Source organism: Pinus tabuliformis, chromosome 8 (genome assembly GCF_031772625.1).
Source record: "Pinus tabuliformis cultivar Carrire ecotype Pingquan chromosome 8, CPIR1, whole genome shotgun sequence".
NCBI lineage: Eukaryota > Viridiplantae > Streptophyta > Pinopsida > Pinales > Pinaceae > Pinus > Pinus tabuliformis.
The window spans coordinates 1,629,837,992-1,629,857,389 of record NC_142294.1 but is presented as its reverse complement, the minus strand read 5'-3'; the positions used below and the strand labels follow the sequence as shown (position 1 = coordinate 1,629,857,389).

At 35.4% G+C, this 19,398-nt stretch overlaps 2 pseudogenes; both read right to left on the bottom strand.

The window, feature by feature from the left end:
• Positions 1-380: 380 nt before the first annotated feature.
• Positions 381-1,243, bottom strand: LOC149242338 (calcium-binding protein KIC pseudogene; annotated as a pseudogene).
• A 17,034-nt stretch (positions 1,244-18,277) lies between these two features.
• Positions 18,278-18,981, bottom strand: LOC149242337 (calcium-binding protein KIC pseudogene; annotated as a pseudogene).
• Positions 18,982-19,398: the final 417 nt, after the last annotated feature.

Below are 19,398 nucleotides of genomic sequence, written 5' to 3'. Positions count from 1 at the left end.
TTAATATAAAATTTATTTCTTATTTAAAAAATAATTTAATAAATCAAGATTTGCATTTCTAATTTCCGCATGGCAATCCTTGTTATGGAGCAATTTCAATGTATTGATATCACTTCTGTTTTTGAACTACAAATTAAACAATGTATAATCCCTTCTAAACTCCATTCTTTAAAGATTTGAAGTACTTTTTAATTTTATTTATCTTGATTCAAATAAATTTTTTAATTCATATAAATTTGCACACAATTTTTATAAATGTATTCCATTCAAACAAACATAAATACGCCCTTAATTCAATTTTTTTTTTTTAAATTCATATAAATTTGCACAAAGATTTATGGGTATATTCAATTAAAACAAAACATAAATACGCCCTAAATTTGATGGATACTTTGTCAGTCTTTGAAATTAAAACCAAATTTTGATAAAATTTATCCCTCTACGCTGGAAGCCGATAGGTAAACCAGATCTGTTACATACACCTCCATAAATGCCTCAATTCATTTTCAACCCTACACGGAATTGAAAATACATGTACTATCTCTCATTTGGGAATTCTTCCAAATCATTTTCCAGGGCGTTGTTCAGCCATTTATAGGCCTCATCCATCAACGAAGGGCTCAATCTCATCATCAGAACGCAGAATTCATGTTCATTCAGGGCCCCGTCGCCGTCCAAATCCCCCTCCTGCATCATCGCCCGCAGCTCTGAATCTGTCAGGGAATCCAACCCTAACAGACCCGAATTCTTCTTCAAGCTCTCCAAGGTTATCAGTCCCAACCGGGGATCTGCCAGAAGACGGAAACCGTTACAGAGCTCTGCCATGAATTCGCGCTCTCCCAATTTCTGCGCCATAATTGGCAGGAAATCTTCGAATTCTGCCATTATTGTCAATGCCGAAACCCTAATTGAAACCTCAATTTCGTCTTTAATGTGAAAGGCGCTGAAAGCTTGAACTGTGTTGTGAAATGGGGAGGGTTTGTGGTATTGATATAGCCTCCATAGTCGGCGCCCGAAGAAACAGGGCACCGTGACGAGGCCATGAATTGTCCGCCGCAAGAAATAGCGAGGAAATTGCATGTGCGCCGTCCAGAGCATTCAGAGCTGTGATGGAGCTATCACAGGCTTAAATAAAAAGTCGGCGCCCAGGGGACTGGGACAGCGGGATGGATTCCCATTGAAGGCGGGAGAAGGATTTACAAAGATGGGACTTTCGGTGAAGGCGGGAGCTGTTGCTTGGATCCGTGTCCGGTGGGTGAGAGGTTCGGAGATCGAATCACATAAAGGCAGAAATAGATTTATAATGTCAAAAATGATGAGCATGGAAAACGTGTTGTACAAAGATTTGGAAAGGAGTTAGGGGAAGATCAGACCAGGGAGGAAAGGTTTTTTTTTTTTTTCTTGTAACTAATCTGTGATGAAAATAGGGTGCGATGAAAATAGGATGAAAATAGGATGGTTGGGCTCATATTTATCAAATTTTTAGAATATTTTATAATTTATTACTAAATAGAGTTGTCTAATAAGGCAGAGTAATTGTCTGAACGGCCAAAACTGGCGGGAATCCACAGAAAAAAATTTCAAAAAATCTTGTAGAGACAGTGTTTGAATCGTGTTTTTGATGGTGGAAATGGATTCACCACTATCAAAAACGTGTAAGACACCATAAATTTTGAAGCTTAACAACTATAACTTAGATTTACAAAAATCTTTGCTGGATTTTCTCTAAATATGATTGAAATTTCCATAGCTTTATGGGCAACTCCTCCACCACGTTAGGCTACATGCTATTAAATAGCCAAATAATTTATAACTAACCCATCATATTAATGATATGGTATTTATATTCTTATTATTGGTATAAATTTTAAAGAATTTTTTAATGCTAAATCAAAATAAAAGATTTTTTACATTTAAGTTATACCGAGGTTAATAGATTATTATTTTTAATTATTTTATAATGAGTTTAATTAATTTTTTGTAAGTTACTATGATTTTTATATTAATATTTATAAAGAATAGTATAATCATATTTGGAAAATTAAAATGAAATCAAGCTTTGAAAAAATTCATAATTTAAAAATCAAATAATTACTATCACTATATAATATTAAGAATGTAATAGATTAAGCAAAAAAACATAACATATAATTTATAAAAAAAATAACATTTTTAAACAAGACACGGTGGATTTGATCTCATTCATAAATAGATAATTATGTCAATCTTTGCTAATCTTTTTCTATTGACAAGTATTCGGTTGGAAGAAGTACCCTTTAACACTAGGGTGCCTTCTAGAGCCGCCATGGTGTCATTATCATTGCCCTTGAGGTTGGAAGTTATGATGTCAATGTACACAACTTCAAGCTTTTAGTCTATTAAATTCAATTTGTAGAGAATCACTTATTGCTTGAGCCCTATTTCCTCCACAACTTGGCCAATGAGTAGTTTATTGAGCCATTACAGTTCTGTCAACCTAAACATCTTAATGTCTATTAGGCTCCAATTTTGACATATTTTTGCACTATCAGTCCACCTCTTTTGCCTCTTTATTCCTTCACATTTACGACTCACTATCCTTAACACTACATTACTCATGATTTTCACATCCAGTCATCCAAAGAGTTGTAGAAGGTAAAATGTTGTCAGTATCTATGAAATTCCCAATTTTTATGAATAATGGGATATGTTTTTCTTGATAACTTACCAAATTTCATTTTTGTAACTATACCATGTAGATTTGGTAATAGATCGTTTGTTGGCATATGTGCGTTTCTCCAAAACAAAATTTGGCCACATGGCTTTTAATCATAAGGTTTACGAAATGGTGTGGCTCCTCTTGAATCAACTCTAGATTGCACCAAGATAACACCAATTGTTGGTCAAAGCCCAAGTGAACAATATGCCCCAAACGAGAGCTTCCCACAATCGTTGAACAATGATTCCAGTGATGATGAGAATTTTGTGCATTCTACATCTTGAAATTCTCAATTATATCAATGAAGATCATATTCTTCCTTTTATCTCCGTTGGTTTGAGGTAGTGGCATTATCCTATGTAATTTCGTTGAGATCCACGTAAAGGGAGATTGAGCAAGTCTCTTGGATCGCTACTGCCAATACATTGCAATTGATATAAATAAGAAGGCTTAGCAAGATTGAGAGGAGGGAGAGCAATAGAAGAATTGATGAATGTTGATATTGTAATTATTTGAATTTTGGCATGTTGATGATACTATAAAACTATTGTTCTTATATATGGTGTTATCATTTATCTCCTAGTATTGTAGTCTTCTTTAGCAACGTATGCCAAGTTAGGCATGGCCTCCTCTCTCTTGTATGCATTGCCTTGTTTTCATTAATTAATAGATTCATTTTTCAATAGTTTCCTTACATTCATTGCTTGAAATTTTTGATTGATACTTGGTTTAGTAGTGTGTTACAGGGGTATCCACTTATATTGATGTCTAATGAATTGCACATATAATTATTACATAAACCCTCTGACCATAGGGACAAAGTGAAATATTATGACATACAACTTTGATAATTGCAATTCCTATAGATGTCAATTCAAATGAAGAACTCATGTATTACCTAGTTAATTGGTTTGCATTTCTTGATAGAGTAGGATTTAGTCCTACACATACTGTGTTTGCATCTCATAAGCCTAAATCTCGAATTGATAATTTAATGTATTAAAATTTATGCATAAAAATTGCCATAAATTTTTGGCGTCATTGCCGAAGAGATGCTAAAGGGATTAGAGCATCAATGGTTTGATTATTTTTTCCTTTTATTTTTATCTTTTTGTTTCTACATCATGATTTTTTGTAGCACCAATGTTTACAACTTGGAGGAGAAGAAACAGAAATATGAAAGGTAAGAGGATGCACATTCACTTTAATGTTTTTCTTCAAGACCTCATGTTGGAACAATGTATTTCATTGATTTAAGTGTGTTTTCTTTTACTTTGCTAAAAACATGAGTAATGGATTCAGGGAAAGGAGAACACAACTTATGTCAAAGGAAACTTGGTCACAACAAGGTCTTGGTAACATAAGGGGTTCAAGTACATGGTCATTGTCAAGATTGATTAAGTTTTCTTTGAATGTGGTCTATTTTATTTCTGCAAGTTAATTTCATTCATCTATTAAAAGTAGAATTATTAAAGGATAGTTAAAGAAGTTCCACTTGTATTAATCCATTTATAAGCAAGAACTGTAAACCAACAAGAAAATTTGAGGATGCTCAAGAATATGTTGAGTAAAAGAGAGTAAGTTACTACAAGATTTTTTCATATCTGTGTCCATGTTCAGAATTGTAACTAGGGAAGAGTCTGCATCTCAAGAAGCAGAACAAAGGATTCATGAGAAAATTCTACAAGAAGAAGAGCCATAAGTTGTTCTCATTCATTTTTGCAGTCATGCAAGGGAGATAAAACAACCAGAGACAACATTTAATGGAGAGCAGAGATTAAATCCAGACATTGAGAAGATTGATTTCAGATGTAATTTTGGGAATTTAAAGTTCTTGGTAATGCCCTTTGGATTAATGAATGCTCCAAGCACTTTTCAAAGTTGTATGAATTAGGTCTTTATGAGTCAATTGAGGAAATTTGTTTTGTCGATATTTTTGATGACATCCTGATTTTTAGTCAGATTTGGGAGGAGCATATGAAACACCTTGAGGAGGTATTGAGTGTCTTAGAGAGTGAGTCTCTATATGCTAAGGAGTCCAAATGTGACTTCGAGATGACATAACTTCTTTATCTCGGTAATATCATGAGTGTAAAGGGAGTAAGAGTAGATCCTAAGAATATCAAGGTTATTCTAGAATGGCCTACACCTACAAATATCACCTAATGATCTGAAAATGAGATCTTAAATCAATATTAAGGTATTACAGGCTCATGTGCAGGAATGCCTATATTACTTAGTGCAACGGATCGAAAAGATTGCGAATAATATAGACAATTAATAGTGAGAAAACATAACAGACACACACATCAACACAACAAATAATCAAGGAGTTCACCAGACTTCCTGGCTACGTCTCATGGTCCAGCTTTCATTGTCGACCTCTATATTATGTCTTTAAGAGCATAATATTACAAGTGTGAGCTCAAGCAGAGTCTCAACACAACAACAATGATATTACACAGGGATTTCACTCGAAAACCTCGAGTTTAAAGAGTACACAGACTCTCCCTCTTAGTGCCTCTGATCAACTATTCGTAGCTGCGTTTTCTCTGACTCTCTGTCTCTGAGCAACTGCTTCTCTGTCTTCTGGTTTCTCTTGCTCCCCTCTCTGTCGCTGCCCTCTATTCTACCATTGGATGGCTTTTAAGCCTATTGGCCTTGTCTATTGGCCTTCCCTCCTCGGGCTTTCGAGCTCCAGGCCCCTATCCATTCATCTCCCTTTTGAGCGTTAAACACTCATTTTAATAAACGCTTAAGGCACCAAACAGTTTCTTTTAGAAACGGAAGGATTGGTAGGTGCGGTGAAACCGACTGTTCGGTCTCCCTCTGCACAAATCCCTCAAAACGAAAAACAGCGAAAAACCCGACAAAACGCTACCTAGCGGATTTCAAATTTTATAGAACCGCACCTATAACTGCGTTGGGTCTGCCTTTTATGGCTGTCACAAGCCCTTTGTATTCCACACCGTAGATCTGCCCGATCTCTGATCCAACGGTTGACAGGCATTTCGGGTGGCCTGTGTGCACGGAGATTACCTGCCCGAAAAAGCGGTTTTCTCTCTGCTGTAGTGTGCTACATGTCGACTGGTGTATGGAATTGGGTGGAGCTCGTCCAATACCACTTACCGCCTGAAGCTCGCCCGAAATACTATTTACCACGGAACCCAAATAACATAAGTTGCATTCATAAATCCTTTCAGGTCCGTGTTTTATCGTTGTAGCACCATATGCCATGTCTCCTTTGTATTTTGGTTTTATAACGGAAATACACCAATACATAGAAAAAACCCGACAAACACTTTTATATCGGAACTCAAATATTACAGGGCTGCATTTATAAACCTGTCGGGTCCGCTCATTGCATATATCGCATGTCAATTCACTTCCCCGATCTCCGATCTCTGATCGCTTCGATCGGCCTTATCGGCTATCGGTGCATCGGCGTATCATTGTTTCATGGTCCATTGGTATCACCCCTTTGTATTTTGCGATGCGATATTGTGATGTGATAGGTCGCAATTGCATATCGCTGAGTCTTCAGGCCTGCAGTTTGGGCCTTTCCCCTTTAAATCTGCGATGCGATATACGTGATCTCCGTCGTTGATATGTGCGTCGATCCGATGGTCTATGTTATATCGCTGGATCGCAGTCACAACCTACTCAGGGTTAGCGTCGATATGCCCCGCTGACCTCCACCGATGCGACCTGTCGATTTGATCTGGACCATTGAGCTGTCGATCCAACAACTCCTATGCAACGCCATTTGAACCTCTGCTTAGCTCTGTTTTCGCCAATTCTTAGTGTTTTTCCATGTGATAGTGTTTCTCGATATTCGAAGACTTAGAGGTTTAGAGGGTTTAAGATCCATTTTAGATAACACCTTCCAACTGAAAAGCCTTTGGACCACAAAAAGTTGGTTTTTAGGCATCAATCAAGTGAGGATATAGCTCCCTCACTTGTACCATTTCTATCCATCGTGCCTTGCTTGGATTTGAACCTTTGAGCCCTACTCTCAGGTACTCAACATCCCCTCGATGCATTGTTCTTACCTTCCTGCCGAGAACTGTGTCCTCTTGTAACTTATTGAGATACTCCGGCAACAAATCCTCAATAGAAGGAAAATGACATTGCTCTTCAGGATCTTCAATCAATGAAGGTTCATACAATATCAAGTTTTCTGCATTAATGACTGAATAGATCTGCGTATAAGCTAGCAAATCAAGGCGAAAAGAATTTTCACCAATTTTATCAAGTATCTTGAAAGGTCCATACCTTATTGGTTTTAGCTTCTTACCTTCACCTTACATTCTGTCTTTGCTGATGTACAGCCAGACTTGATCACCAACTTGAAAACTATGCTCAACTCGATGCTTGTCATGTCTTGCCTTGTACTTGGCTTGACTTCTTTCCAGTTGTTTCTGTACTACCTGGTGAATTTCCTGGATTTGTTCAATGCACTTGGTTGCTTTGTCCACATCACTGTGTCCATCAACTACTATGTCTTTACCAAAGACAAAATCCAAGGGATACTTTGGTATAAAACCAAAACAAGTCTCAAAAGGAGATCTTTGAGTAGAAGAATGCTTGGCACGGTTGTAAGCATGTTGCACATAACACAAATGCTCATCCCAAAGCTTGGGATGCTTGCTGAAATAGCCTCTGAGCAACTAGATCACTGTCCCGTTGACCACCTCTGTCTGACCATATGTCTGTGGATGAAATGTTGTGCTCTTCTTCAACCTTGTGTCCATAAACTCCCATAAACTTGACCAAAACTTCCCAACAAATCGAGAATCTCGATCAGATACAATAGAAGTGGGTAAACCCAAAATGAACCCATACATTCTGAAAGAACAACTTTGTTGTCTGTTCAGCTGTAACCTGCTTGTTACATGGTATCAAAATACACATTTTACTGAACCTATCCACAACAACATGCAAATAATCATGACCTTTTCTAGATTTTGGCAATCCCCCAACAAAGTCCATGGAAACACTTTCCCAAGGACGAGAAGGAATTGGAAGTGGAGTGTACAAGCCTAATTTTCTATTACTGGGCTTGCTTGTAGCACACATAGTACATCCCTTGATACATCTAGAAACCGTCTCATGCATTCTTTGCCAATAGCAGAACCTTTTCAATTGTGCAACTATTTTACTTACACCAAAATGACTTGATATGAGAGAAGTATGTGCTTCTCGAATTATGTTAACTCTTTCAGTTTGTGGAATGCATAACTTTCCCAAATGATATAAGAGTTGGTACTTTACATAATAATCCAATTCTTCTACTTGCTTTCCATGACTTAAAGTTGCATATACATCTTTATAATATACATCTTGAGCATATTGTTCAATGTAACTTTCATGCATTACTGAATTATGCTTAAGTATAGTAGATGCATTTATGATTGGTCTTAATAACATGTCTGCAACCTTAATGTGTATGCCTTTCTTATATCTGATGACAAGATGAAATTGTTGTAGAAAACCCATCCACCTATAATGTCTTGATTGCTGCAATTTAGTTTGTGATTGCAAATATTGAAGTGGTTGATGATCTGTATGTATGATTGTTTCTTTACCCATTAGGTAATGTTTCCACTTTTTCACACTTTGTGCTAATGCATACAATTCTTTATCATACGTGGGATAATTAATTACTGCAGAAGCAAATATCTTAGAATGATAGCATATGGGTTTTCCATGTTGCATCAACACTGCTCCCATGGCATAGTCACTGGCATCTGTCTCAATCTCAAATGGATGTTGAAGATATGGCAGTGCTAGTACTGGTGTTGTACTGATTTTCTCTTTTAAGGTGTTGAAGGCTTTCTGTTGTTTGCCTCCCCACTGAAACACTTGTTTCAATCCTGTTAAAGCATGTAATGGAGCTGCAATCAAAGAAAAGTTAGCAATAAACTTTCTCCAGTATTGTGCTGCCCCTAGGAAACTCCTAACCTCTGTAGCAGATTTGGGTTTAGGCCAGTTCACAATGACTTCAACCTTAGAGGGATCTATCTTCAATTCACCACCCCCTACAATATGACTCAAATAATTTAAAGATGTTCTGCCAAATTCACATTTTGACAGTTTTACATAGAGATTTTCTCTTTTTAAAACATCTAAAGTCTGCTTTACATGCTTTACATGGTCTTCCCATGTCTTACTAAAAACAAGAATGTCATCTAAATAAACAATTACAAAATCATCAATAAATGGTCTGAGTACATCATTCATAACTCTCATAAATGTAGCAGGAGCATTAGTTAAGCCAAAAGGCATAACCAACCATTCATACAATCCTTGCTTTGTCTTGAAAGCAATCTTCCATGCATCTTGTTCTGCAACTCTGACCTGATGATAACCACTTCGCAAGTCTAACTTAGAAAATTAAATTGTTTCTTTCAACTGATCTAATAAATCATCAATATGAGGAAGAGGATAACGATTCTTGATCGTTATTTTATTTAGTGCTCTATAATCAATGCACATTCTCCACGAACCATCTTTCTTTCTCACCAGCACGATTGGAGATCCACATGGTGATGTGCTTGGTCGTATAAACCCTTTATCGAGCAACTCCTGTACCTTCTTCTTTATCTCTGCATTCTTTAGAGTTGACAATTTGTACATTCCAATGTTAGGTAATGGAGCATCTTGTTGCAAATAAATATCATGTACTATTTCTCGCTTGGGTGGCAGACCTTTTGGTTCTTGAAATAGAACATCATACTCTGAAACAACTTTAACTAAATCAACTTTCTGTTTAGAATCACAGCCTTCAAATGCATTGGATTTTTCAGGATTATTTTCCTTTACAACCATTAGTAAAAATTGCTTACTTGAATTCACAATTCTTTTCATCTGTCCTAAGTTTATGAGAGAATAGTTACCCTTGAGTTTATGAGCTCTTACAATATAATCTATTCCATCTTTAGTGAGTTAATACTTATTTTCAGCTCTATAGAAAATAGCTTTCCTATCATACAAGTGTGGACTTCCCAAAACAATACCACATATATCCAATGGAACTATATCTAACTCAACCTCATCTACAAATGTTGATCCAATAGCAAACCTAAGTTTACATTGTCTCGTTACTTGTAGCTTTGTTTTATCACACACCCAACCTAATGGATATGGCTTCTCATGAGGTTTTGTTTGTAATCCCAACTTCTTTACAACTGTTTCAGAAATCAAATTTACTTGTGATCCACTATCAAACAAAGTATTAATCTTATTGTGCTTGGAAATTACTCTAATACGAAAAATCTCATTTCTTTCCCTCTCATTACTTTCATTATCAATAGATTGTGCAGAATTACTTGTGGATGCTTCAGAATATTTACCTTTAATACCTATGGTTGTAACTATTGTTTCATTGCCTGAATCTGATCCCAAGTCCTTCTGAATAGCTGCAACATTATTTTTCTTCCTTCCACCGAACTTCTTAAGTCTCCATTTTGGATGCAAAAGCCAGCAGTGTGCCTCATTGTGTCCTTATTTCTTGCAATGACTGGATGAAGGTTTATGCTTTTGTACAATGTTTCCTTTCCTCTCCTTCCATTTCAGTTTCTTCTTTTCCTTTGCCTTTTGGAGGGGAAACTAGAAAAGGTTCCTCTGCTCCTTTGTCTAGTTTAGGTGTTGAAGTGCTTTCACCTTGACCCTTCTTAAACTCCGGATACATCTCTTCCACCATGGCTCACATGGCCATAAAATTGTCAATGAACTGAGATTTTGATCCCAGTGGACCTTCTTCTGTCATTCTTCTCTGAGAAAAGACTCTTCCAATCTCTGGATTAGCCTCAACAAGTTCTCCTTCTCCTAGTCTAAGTTGTAATCTAGTTAGCATTCAAAATCTAGCATAAGCTTGTCTAACCTTAACAAAACCAAAACCAAATGCCCTGATACCACTTGATCTGAAAATGAGATCTTAAATCAATATTAAGGTATTACAGACTCATGTGCAGGAATGCCTATATTACTTAGTGCAATGGATCGAAAATATTGCGAATAATATAGACAATTAACAGTCAGAAAACATAACAGACACACACATCAACACAACAAATAATCAAGGAGTTCACCAGACTTCCTGGCTACGTCTCCTGGTCCAGCTTTCAGTGTCGACCTCTATATTATGTCTTTAAGAGCAGAATATTACAAGTGTGAGCTCAAGCAAAGTCTCAACACAACAACAATGATATTACACAGGTATTTCACTCGAAAACCTCGAGTTTAAAGAGTACACAGACTCTCCCTCTTAGTGCCTCTGATCAACTGTTCGTAGCTGCGTTTTCTCTGACTCTATCTTTGAGCAACTACTTCTCTGTCTTCTGGTTTCTCTTGCTCCCCTCTCTGTCACTACCCTCTGTTCCGCCATTGGATGGCTTTTAAGCCCATTGGCCTTGTCTATTGGCCTTCCCTCCTCGGGCTTTCGGGCTCTCGGCCCCTGTCTGTTCATCTCCCTTTTGAGCATTAAACACTCATTGTAATAAACGCTTAATGCACCAGACAGTTTCTTTTAGAAATAGAAGGATCGGCAGGTGCGGTGAAACCGACCGTTCGGTCTTCCTCCGCACAAATGCGCTGATATAATACATATTTAGGCCTTATTTAATTTTTATTGGAAATACATAGAATACATTGAAAAACAGTGAAAAACTAGACAAAACACTGCCTAGTGGACTTCAAATTTTATAGAATCGCACCTATAACACCATCGGGTCCGCCTTTTATGGCTGTCGCAAGCCCTTTGTATTCCACACTGTTGATCTACCCGATCTCCGATCCAATGGTTGACAGACATTTTAAGTGGCCTACGTGCACGGAGATTACCCGTCTGAAAAAGTGGTTTTCTCTCTCCTGTAGTGTGCTACACGTCAGCTGGTGTATGGAATTGAGCAGAGCCCGTCCAATACCACTTACCGCTTGAAGGCTGCCCGAAATACTATTTAACACAGAACCCAGATAACATAAGTTGTATTCATAAATCCTTTCGGGTCCGTGTTTTATCACTGTAGCGCCATATGCCATGTCTCCTTTGTATTTCGGTTTTGTAACGGAAATACACCAATACACAGAAAAATACCGACAAACACTTTTATATCGGAACTCAAATATTATAGGGTCGCATTTATAAACCTATCGGGTCCGCTCATTGCATACATCGCACGTCGCTTCACTTCCTCGATCTCCGATCTTTGATCACTCCGATCGGCCTTATCGGCTATCGGCGTATCGCTGTTTCATGGTCCATTGGCATCACCCCTTTGTATTTTGCGATGCGATAAGTCACAATCGCATATCGCTGAGTCTTTGGGCCTGCGGTTTTGGCCTTTCCCCTTTAAATCTGCGATGTGATATATGCGGTCTCCGCCGTTGATCTGCGTGCCGATCCAACGGTCCACATTATATCGCTGGATCGCAGTTGCAACCTACTCAGGGTTAGCGCCGATATGCCCTGCTGACCTCCACCGATGCGATCTGCCGATTTGATCTGGACCGTTGATCTCTCTGATCCAACGGCTCCTGTGCAGCGCCATTTGAACCTCCACTTAGCTCTATTTCCACCAATTCTTAGTGTTTTCCATGCGATAGTGTTTTCCGATATTCAAAGACTTAGAGGTTTAGAGGGTTTAAGATCCATTTTGGATCACCTAACTTAAGGGATTCTTTGTTCTTTATGATTTCTATAGATGATTTGTTAAGGGTTTTTCACAAATTACACCATCACTCACAAATTTGACTAAGGGGGCCGTTGAGTGGTTTGATTCAACATAAAAGTGTTTTGAGCACTTCAAGTAGGTGATGTGCACATACCCTATGTTGGCAATACCATATTTCTCCAAACCCTTTGAGTTGGAGTGTGATGCTTCGAGAGAGGGGATAAGACTTGTTCTTATGCAAGATAAGCACCGCATTACTTTTGGGAGTAGAAAATTAATAGGCGCAAAGAGGAGTTATTTTATTTATCATAGAGCGTTGTTGGGCATTATGCATGCCTTAGATAAATTCAAACCATACCTAGTTGGGGGTAATTTTATCATCAAAACAGATCATAACAACTTCAAATATTTCATGAACTAGAAGGATCTAAATGATAGGCATCATAAGTGGGTCGGTAGATTACATGCATATGATTTTGACATTGTATATGTCAAGGCGAAGAAAATTGTAGTTGTTGATGCACTTTCTAGGAGGCCTCACATATGTTCTTGGTGGGGATTTTTATTGATTGGAGGGAGTTAATTGCAGTAGAGTATTACGAATATTCATGGGCTACAACAGTTGTGGAAGGCACAATTATTGGTGTAAGATATACAGTGGTAAATGAGTTGATTATGTCTAAGAGTAGAATTTATTTGGTGCCTTCTTCACAGCTTAAGGTAAATATATTGAGTTATTTTGTTTTATTTTAATAAATAAAATGTCAAATCAACGCACACTAACTATTGTGCATTTTCTATTGGCAGGACATTTCATGATGCACCTATGGCTGGTCAATTGGGTTTCTTTTAATATATAGGAAAATCTAGGAGAGATTGACATGGAAAGGACTTCAAAATGAAGTCCTTAAGTATGTTAGAGAGTGTCTTACTTGCTAGCAAAACAAGAATGAGCATACTTATCTAGCTAATCTACTTTAGTCCCTACCTATTCCTAATCAGAAATGGGAATCTATCTTTATGGATTTCATCACAAGGCTACCTAAGGTACTAGGTAAAGATTGCATCTATGTGGTGGTTGACACGTTGACTAAGTTTTCACACTTCTTTTTCATTTCAACGACTTATACGACAACGTAGGTAGCTGAATTGTTTTTCACTGTGATTTTCAAGTTGCGCCAGATGCCCAAAAACATTGTTAGTGATAGGGACAAGTTTTTGAGTATGTTTTGGTAGGATCTCTTCATATTTAGTGGGACAGAGCTCACTCCTAGAAATATCTACCACCCACAAACAAATGGTCAAACAGATATAGTGAACAAAATGGGTGAAGGGGTATCTTAAGAACTATGTTTTTGGACAACAACAAATGGATACACCTTGGTGAGTATTGCTATAATACTACTTATCACATGTTTGTCAGAATGTCCCCATTCATGGATTTATATGGGTATGAGGCTCCTAACTTCATGGATCTATTGTTTGTGTATAATAGAGTTCCTAAGGCAAAATACTTACTACAAGAGAGCCAAGGCATCATGAAGACACTGAAGGAAAATTTGCAATAGGCACAAAACTAGCAGAAGTTTTATATTGATCAACATTGGATAGAGCACACTTTTGAGGTTGGGGACATAGTTTATTTGAGATTGTATCCATCTAGACAGTCCACTCTCAAGAAGAGTGGAGCAAAGAAACTCAAGCCTAGGTTTTATGGACCATTTAGAGTATCTCAGAGGGTTGGAGAGGTTTCCTATGAACTTGAGCTACTAACTAGCAACAAGGCTCATAATGTATTTCATGTATCCAGACTCAAAAAAGCACTTGGTCATAACGTGGTTCCCTCATTTGAGTTTCCATTGTTGGATGAGGAAGGGAAGTTGATGTTGATTCCAAAAGCCATCCTTGATATTACATAGATGACTCTTCATAAGAGGGTCATCAAAGAGTTTCCTATCAAATGGAAGAACTTTCTAGTAGAGGCTGACACATGGGAAAATGAACAGATATTGTAGCATCCAGAGTTGAGATTGCTTGAGGACAAGCAATTTTGGAAAGGGTGGATTGCAATGTCCCATTCCCATCTAATGGAGTTGGTGAATGCCTAGCCTATCAGTTAGCTCTCGTAGGCTATTGGGTTAGGGTTAGAGAACCTTGGAGGTAATTAAGCCAGTAGTTTGGCAGTTTTTTATGGTCAGTTGAGATCTCACTTGGGTTTATGAGCATGATGCCTTTTTCTAGAATGATTTCGAGATAGTTTTCTAATACTTACTATTTTTAGTAACTTAATTTCGAGCATCGATTGAGCCAGTGGGCAGGGTTACTATTTTTAGTATTGTCGATGGGTTCAATTTTGATCACTATCTCATCATTTTATATAGTTCAGTGGTTTAAATAAAATAACGATAAGTCATTAGGTAATAAAGTTAAATCAAAGATTTAACTTTATTGTTATTTTAATATTTTTAATGAAGAGACTGTAAGGGTAGTTTTAAAATGAAATATATTTTATTTAAAAAAATGAGGACTTTAATTGTGAGATTAAAAGTGATTTTATGTAGTCCCACATGGTGTCATGGAGAGGGTAGAACTTCTTGGGTTTCATTTCATATTTTGGTTTTTATATTTGATTTCGTCATTTTTGGAGGAGATTACTTCTTTAAACCTACCTGGGTATTATTTATTTTGATCATACATTGTAATCTTGGTATTGTTCATTGTGACCATACATTGTAATCTTGGGTATTGTTCATTTTGATCATTGTGCTAGGAAGCGCTCTACAACCTAGTATGGGGGAGATGTCTAGGATGTTAGATGTGTGGTAGATAAATAGTGAATATTTTCAAAATGTCACACTCATCAGTGTACATATGTTATGTTATGTTATGTAAGCATTTTGACTTGGTCAAATTACATTAAAAAATAAAATAATAATAATAAAAAACTAATATTTAAAATGTCCATGGGGTCTTGGATAAACAACAATCAGATGCTCTGTTAAAGCATTCCTTGATGTGAAGTCACCGGTTCAATTCCCCACACCGATTGGGGTGATATATTGGACATGATGAAGATTTAGTCTTTCCAAGCTTACAAAAAAAAAAGAAAAAAAATAATAAGTAAAAAAAATTGAGATAACCCATGATTTTTCCCATGATATTCTTCTCTGATGGTCAAATTACATAAAAAAGGTAAAATTTAAATAAAATTAAATAATAATAGTAATTATTATTATTTAATTAAAATAAAATTGAAATACAATAGTAAAGATATGGATGGAGGTTTTTCGGCTCCATTTTTTTTCACAATCCGTGGTTTTTCCCATGGTATTCTTCTCTAATGTAGTTTATTTAAAAGTATCATTCACTAATGTGAGAATTCATTGCAATAAAAGTTTTTAGCTAGATCAAAGTAAATCCTAATTTCCACCACAAATATCATAATCCTGAGCAATTTTCATATGTGATTTGGACAATAAAACCACTTAATAAATGCACACTACACAAAGACTTTATAGCTCTACAAATGCATATCTTCTAGGTAAAACTTGGAAAAAACAACCTTGCTCACTTTGTTTCAATAGCTTCAGATTTTTCTAGGTTGTTTTGTATGTTATGCATTTTATTTTATATGTTTGAAATTTTATTCTTGTGCATGAAGAAAAATGCGAGCATGAAAGAAATAAAATCCAATGTATGCAATCCTATATTTTGTTTATATTTATTTTTCCGCATTAAAATTTATTAGAGTTACTTAGATTACATTGTGTTAACTATTAGTTTTAACTTCCATATAAAATTTAGTAGAATATGTCTCACAAATAGTTTAGATACAACTATTATTAAGTTTTATTTAAAAGATCAAATGATAACAATAAAAATAAAATTAAAATAGAAATAATTAATATCCTCTACTCCTACAAAAACATAAATATATATTCTTATTAAATTTTATGATGTAATAAAGTTTATTAATTTTTATCGTGTAACAACAAAACTTCAACTACATAAAATCTATATTACATAAAGTAATTTAAAATATTTTTTTATTTTATATATATTTTAATTTTTATAAATTAATATAAAATTTATTTATTATTTAAAAAATAATTTAATAAATCAAGATTTACATTTCTAATTTCCCATGACAATCTTGGAGCAATTTCCATGAATTAACATCACTTTCTGAAATACAAATTAAATTAAAACAATGTATAATGCCTTTTATACTGCATTCTTTATGGGAATCCTTGTTATGCCTTTTATACTGCATTCTTTGCTCCATGAATTAACATCACTTTCTGAAATACAAATTAAATTAAAACAATGTATAATGCCTTTTATACTGCATTCTTTATGGGAATCCTTGTTATGCCTTTTATACTGCATTCTTTATAGGAATCCTTGTTATGGAGCAATTTCCGTGCATTAACATCACTTTTGTTTTTTGAAATACAAATTAAATTAAAACAATGTATCAGCCTTTTAAACTCCATTCTTTATGGAATCCTTTTTATGGACATGCATTAACATCACTTTTGGTTTTAACAATGTATAATGCCTTTTAAAGGCCATTCCTTAAAGATTTGATCTACTTTTTAATTTTATTTTTCTTAATTCAAATTTATTTTTTAAATTCATATAAATTTGCACAATTTTTATAGATATATTTCATTAAAACAAATATAAATACGCCTTTAATTCAAATTTATTTTTTAAATTCATATAAATTTGTACACCATTTTTATAGATATATTCAATTAAAACAAACATAAATAAACCCTAAATATAAACTAAATTTGATGGATATTTTGTCGGTCTTTCACATTATAACTAAATTTTGATAAAATTTATCCCTGTACGCTGGAAGTCGATGGCTAAACCAAATCTGTTAAATTCAAATTGGCATAGTCTAAGGATTATGTCTTTTTGTCTTAAAAGTTAGAGAAATTCCAATGATAATTTGGAAAAAATCTGATAGCGATTTTTGATCTGTTAAATTTAAATTGGCATAGTCTAAGGATTATGTCTTTTTGTCTTGAAAGTTAGAGAAATTTCAGTGGTAATTTGGAAAAAAATTGATAGTGATTTTTGTAAATCCAACTAAAAACGGTTAAACTTCATAATTTTAGATGTCTTAGAAGTTTTTGATAGTGTTGAATCTATTTCCATCATCAAAAACATGATTCAAACACAGCCTTTACAAGATTTTTTGAAGTTTTTTTGCCTAGATTCCGGCCAGTTTTGGGAATCCACTTTGTCAAACTTCATAATTTTAGATGCCTTTGAAGTTTTTGATGGTGTTGAATCTATTTCCACCATCAAAAACATGATTCAAACACTGCCTCTACAAGATTTTTTGAATTTTTTGCCCAAATTCCGATAACTTTTGAGAATCCACTTTTGACCGTCTAGACAATTCCTCCGCTTCCACAAAGTACTCTATTCAAATTTATTTTAAACTAGATCTAAAATATTTATGGTCCTTCAATTCTTTTTTTTTAATTTACATAAATTTAAACACAATTTTTATATAGATATATTCCATTAAAACAAATAAAAATAAGTTTCACAAAGTACTCTATTCAAATTTATTTAAACTAGATCTAAAATATTTATAGTCCTTCAATTTTTTTTTTTTAAATTTACATAAATTTAAACACAATTTTTATATAAATATATTCAATTAAAACAAATAAAAACAAATTTTTATTTACAAACCGAAAATTTACTTGCAAATAAATTCTAAACACCAGAAACCAAAATTAGTGATATATTCCATTAAAACAAACCTAAATACTTTCTCAGTGTTTGAAATTATAAACAAATTTCGATAAAAATTTACCCTGGAAGCCGAAATTATAACCAAATCTTGATAAAATTTATCACCGTACGCTGGAAAGATCTGTTACATACACCTCCATAAATGCCTCAATTCATTTTCAACCCTACACGGAATTGAAAATACATGTACTATTTCTCGTTTGGGAATTCTTCCAAATCATTCTCCAGGGCGTTGTTCAGCCATTTATAAGCCTCGTCCATCAACGAAGGGCTCAATCTGATCATCAGAACGCAAAATTCATGTTCATTCAGAGCCCCGTCGCCGTCCAAATCCCCCTCCTGCATCATCGCCCGTAGCTCTGAATCAGTCAGGGAATCCAAACCTAACAGAGCCGAATTCCTCTTTAAGCTCTCCAAAGTTATGAGTCCCAGCCGGGGATCTGCCAGAAGACGGAAACCGTTACAGAGCTCTGCCATGAACTCGCGCTCTCCCAATTTCTCCGCCATAAGTGGCAGGAAATCCTCGAATTCTGCCATTCTTTTCAATGCCGAAACCCTAATTGAAACCTCAATTTCGTCTTTAATGCAGGCGAATGGGCTTAAAGCTTGAACTGTGTTGTGAATTTGGGAGGGTTTGTGGTATTGATATAGCCTCCATAGTCGGCCCGCGAAGAAACAGGGCACCGTGACTCGGCCACGAATTGTGCGCTGCAAGAAATAGTGAGGAAATTGCATGTGCGCCGTCCAGAGGATTCAGAGCTGTGAAGGAGCCATCACAGCCTTAAAGAAAAAGTGGATTCCCAGGGGACTCGAGATGGTCTTCCATTGAAATTATAAAGGTGGGACTTTCGGTGAAAGGCGGGAGCTGTTGGTTGGGTCCGCGTTCCGTGAGATTGACGATCGGAGATCGAGTCGCATGAAGGTAAAAAGGGATTTATGATGGCAACTCAAATGATGAGCATTTGGAATGAAGTTCAATATGAAAAAAAATAGTAACACATTTTGAAATATTTTGGAAATGAATTATTCAAACAATTGACTTTATTCATTTTGATATAACATATTTTAAAATATGTAATGAAAATATTTAATTTCTGGAGTATTTATCAAAGTTTGTGAATATTTCACATTCTAAATCAAGTAGTCCAAATAATCTATTCAATATGACATCATCCTAACAACATCATCTTAATGATATTATATTTATATTATTATTGGTATAAAATTTTAAAGAAATTTTTA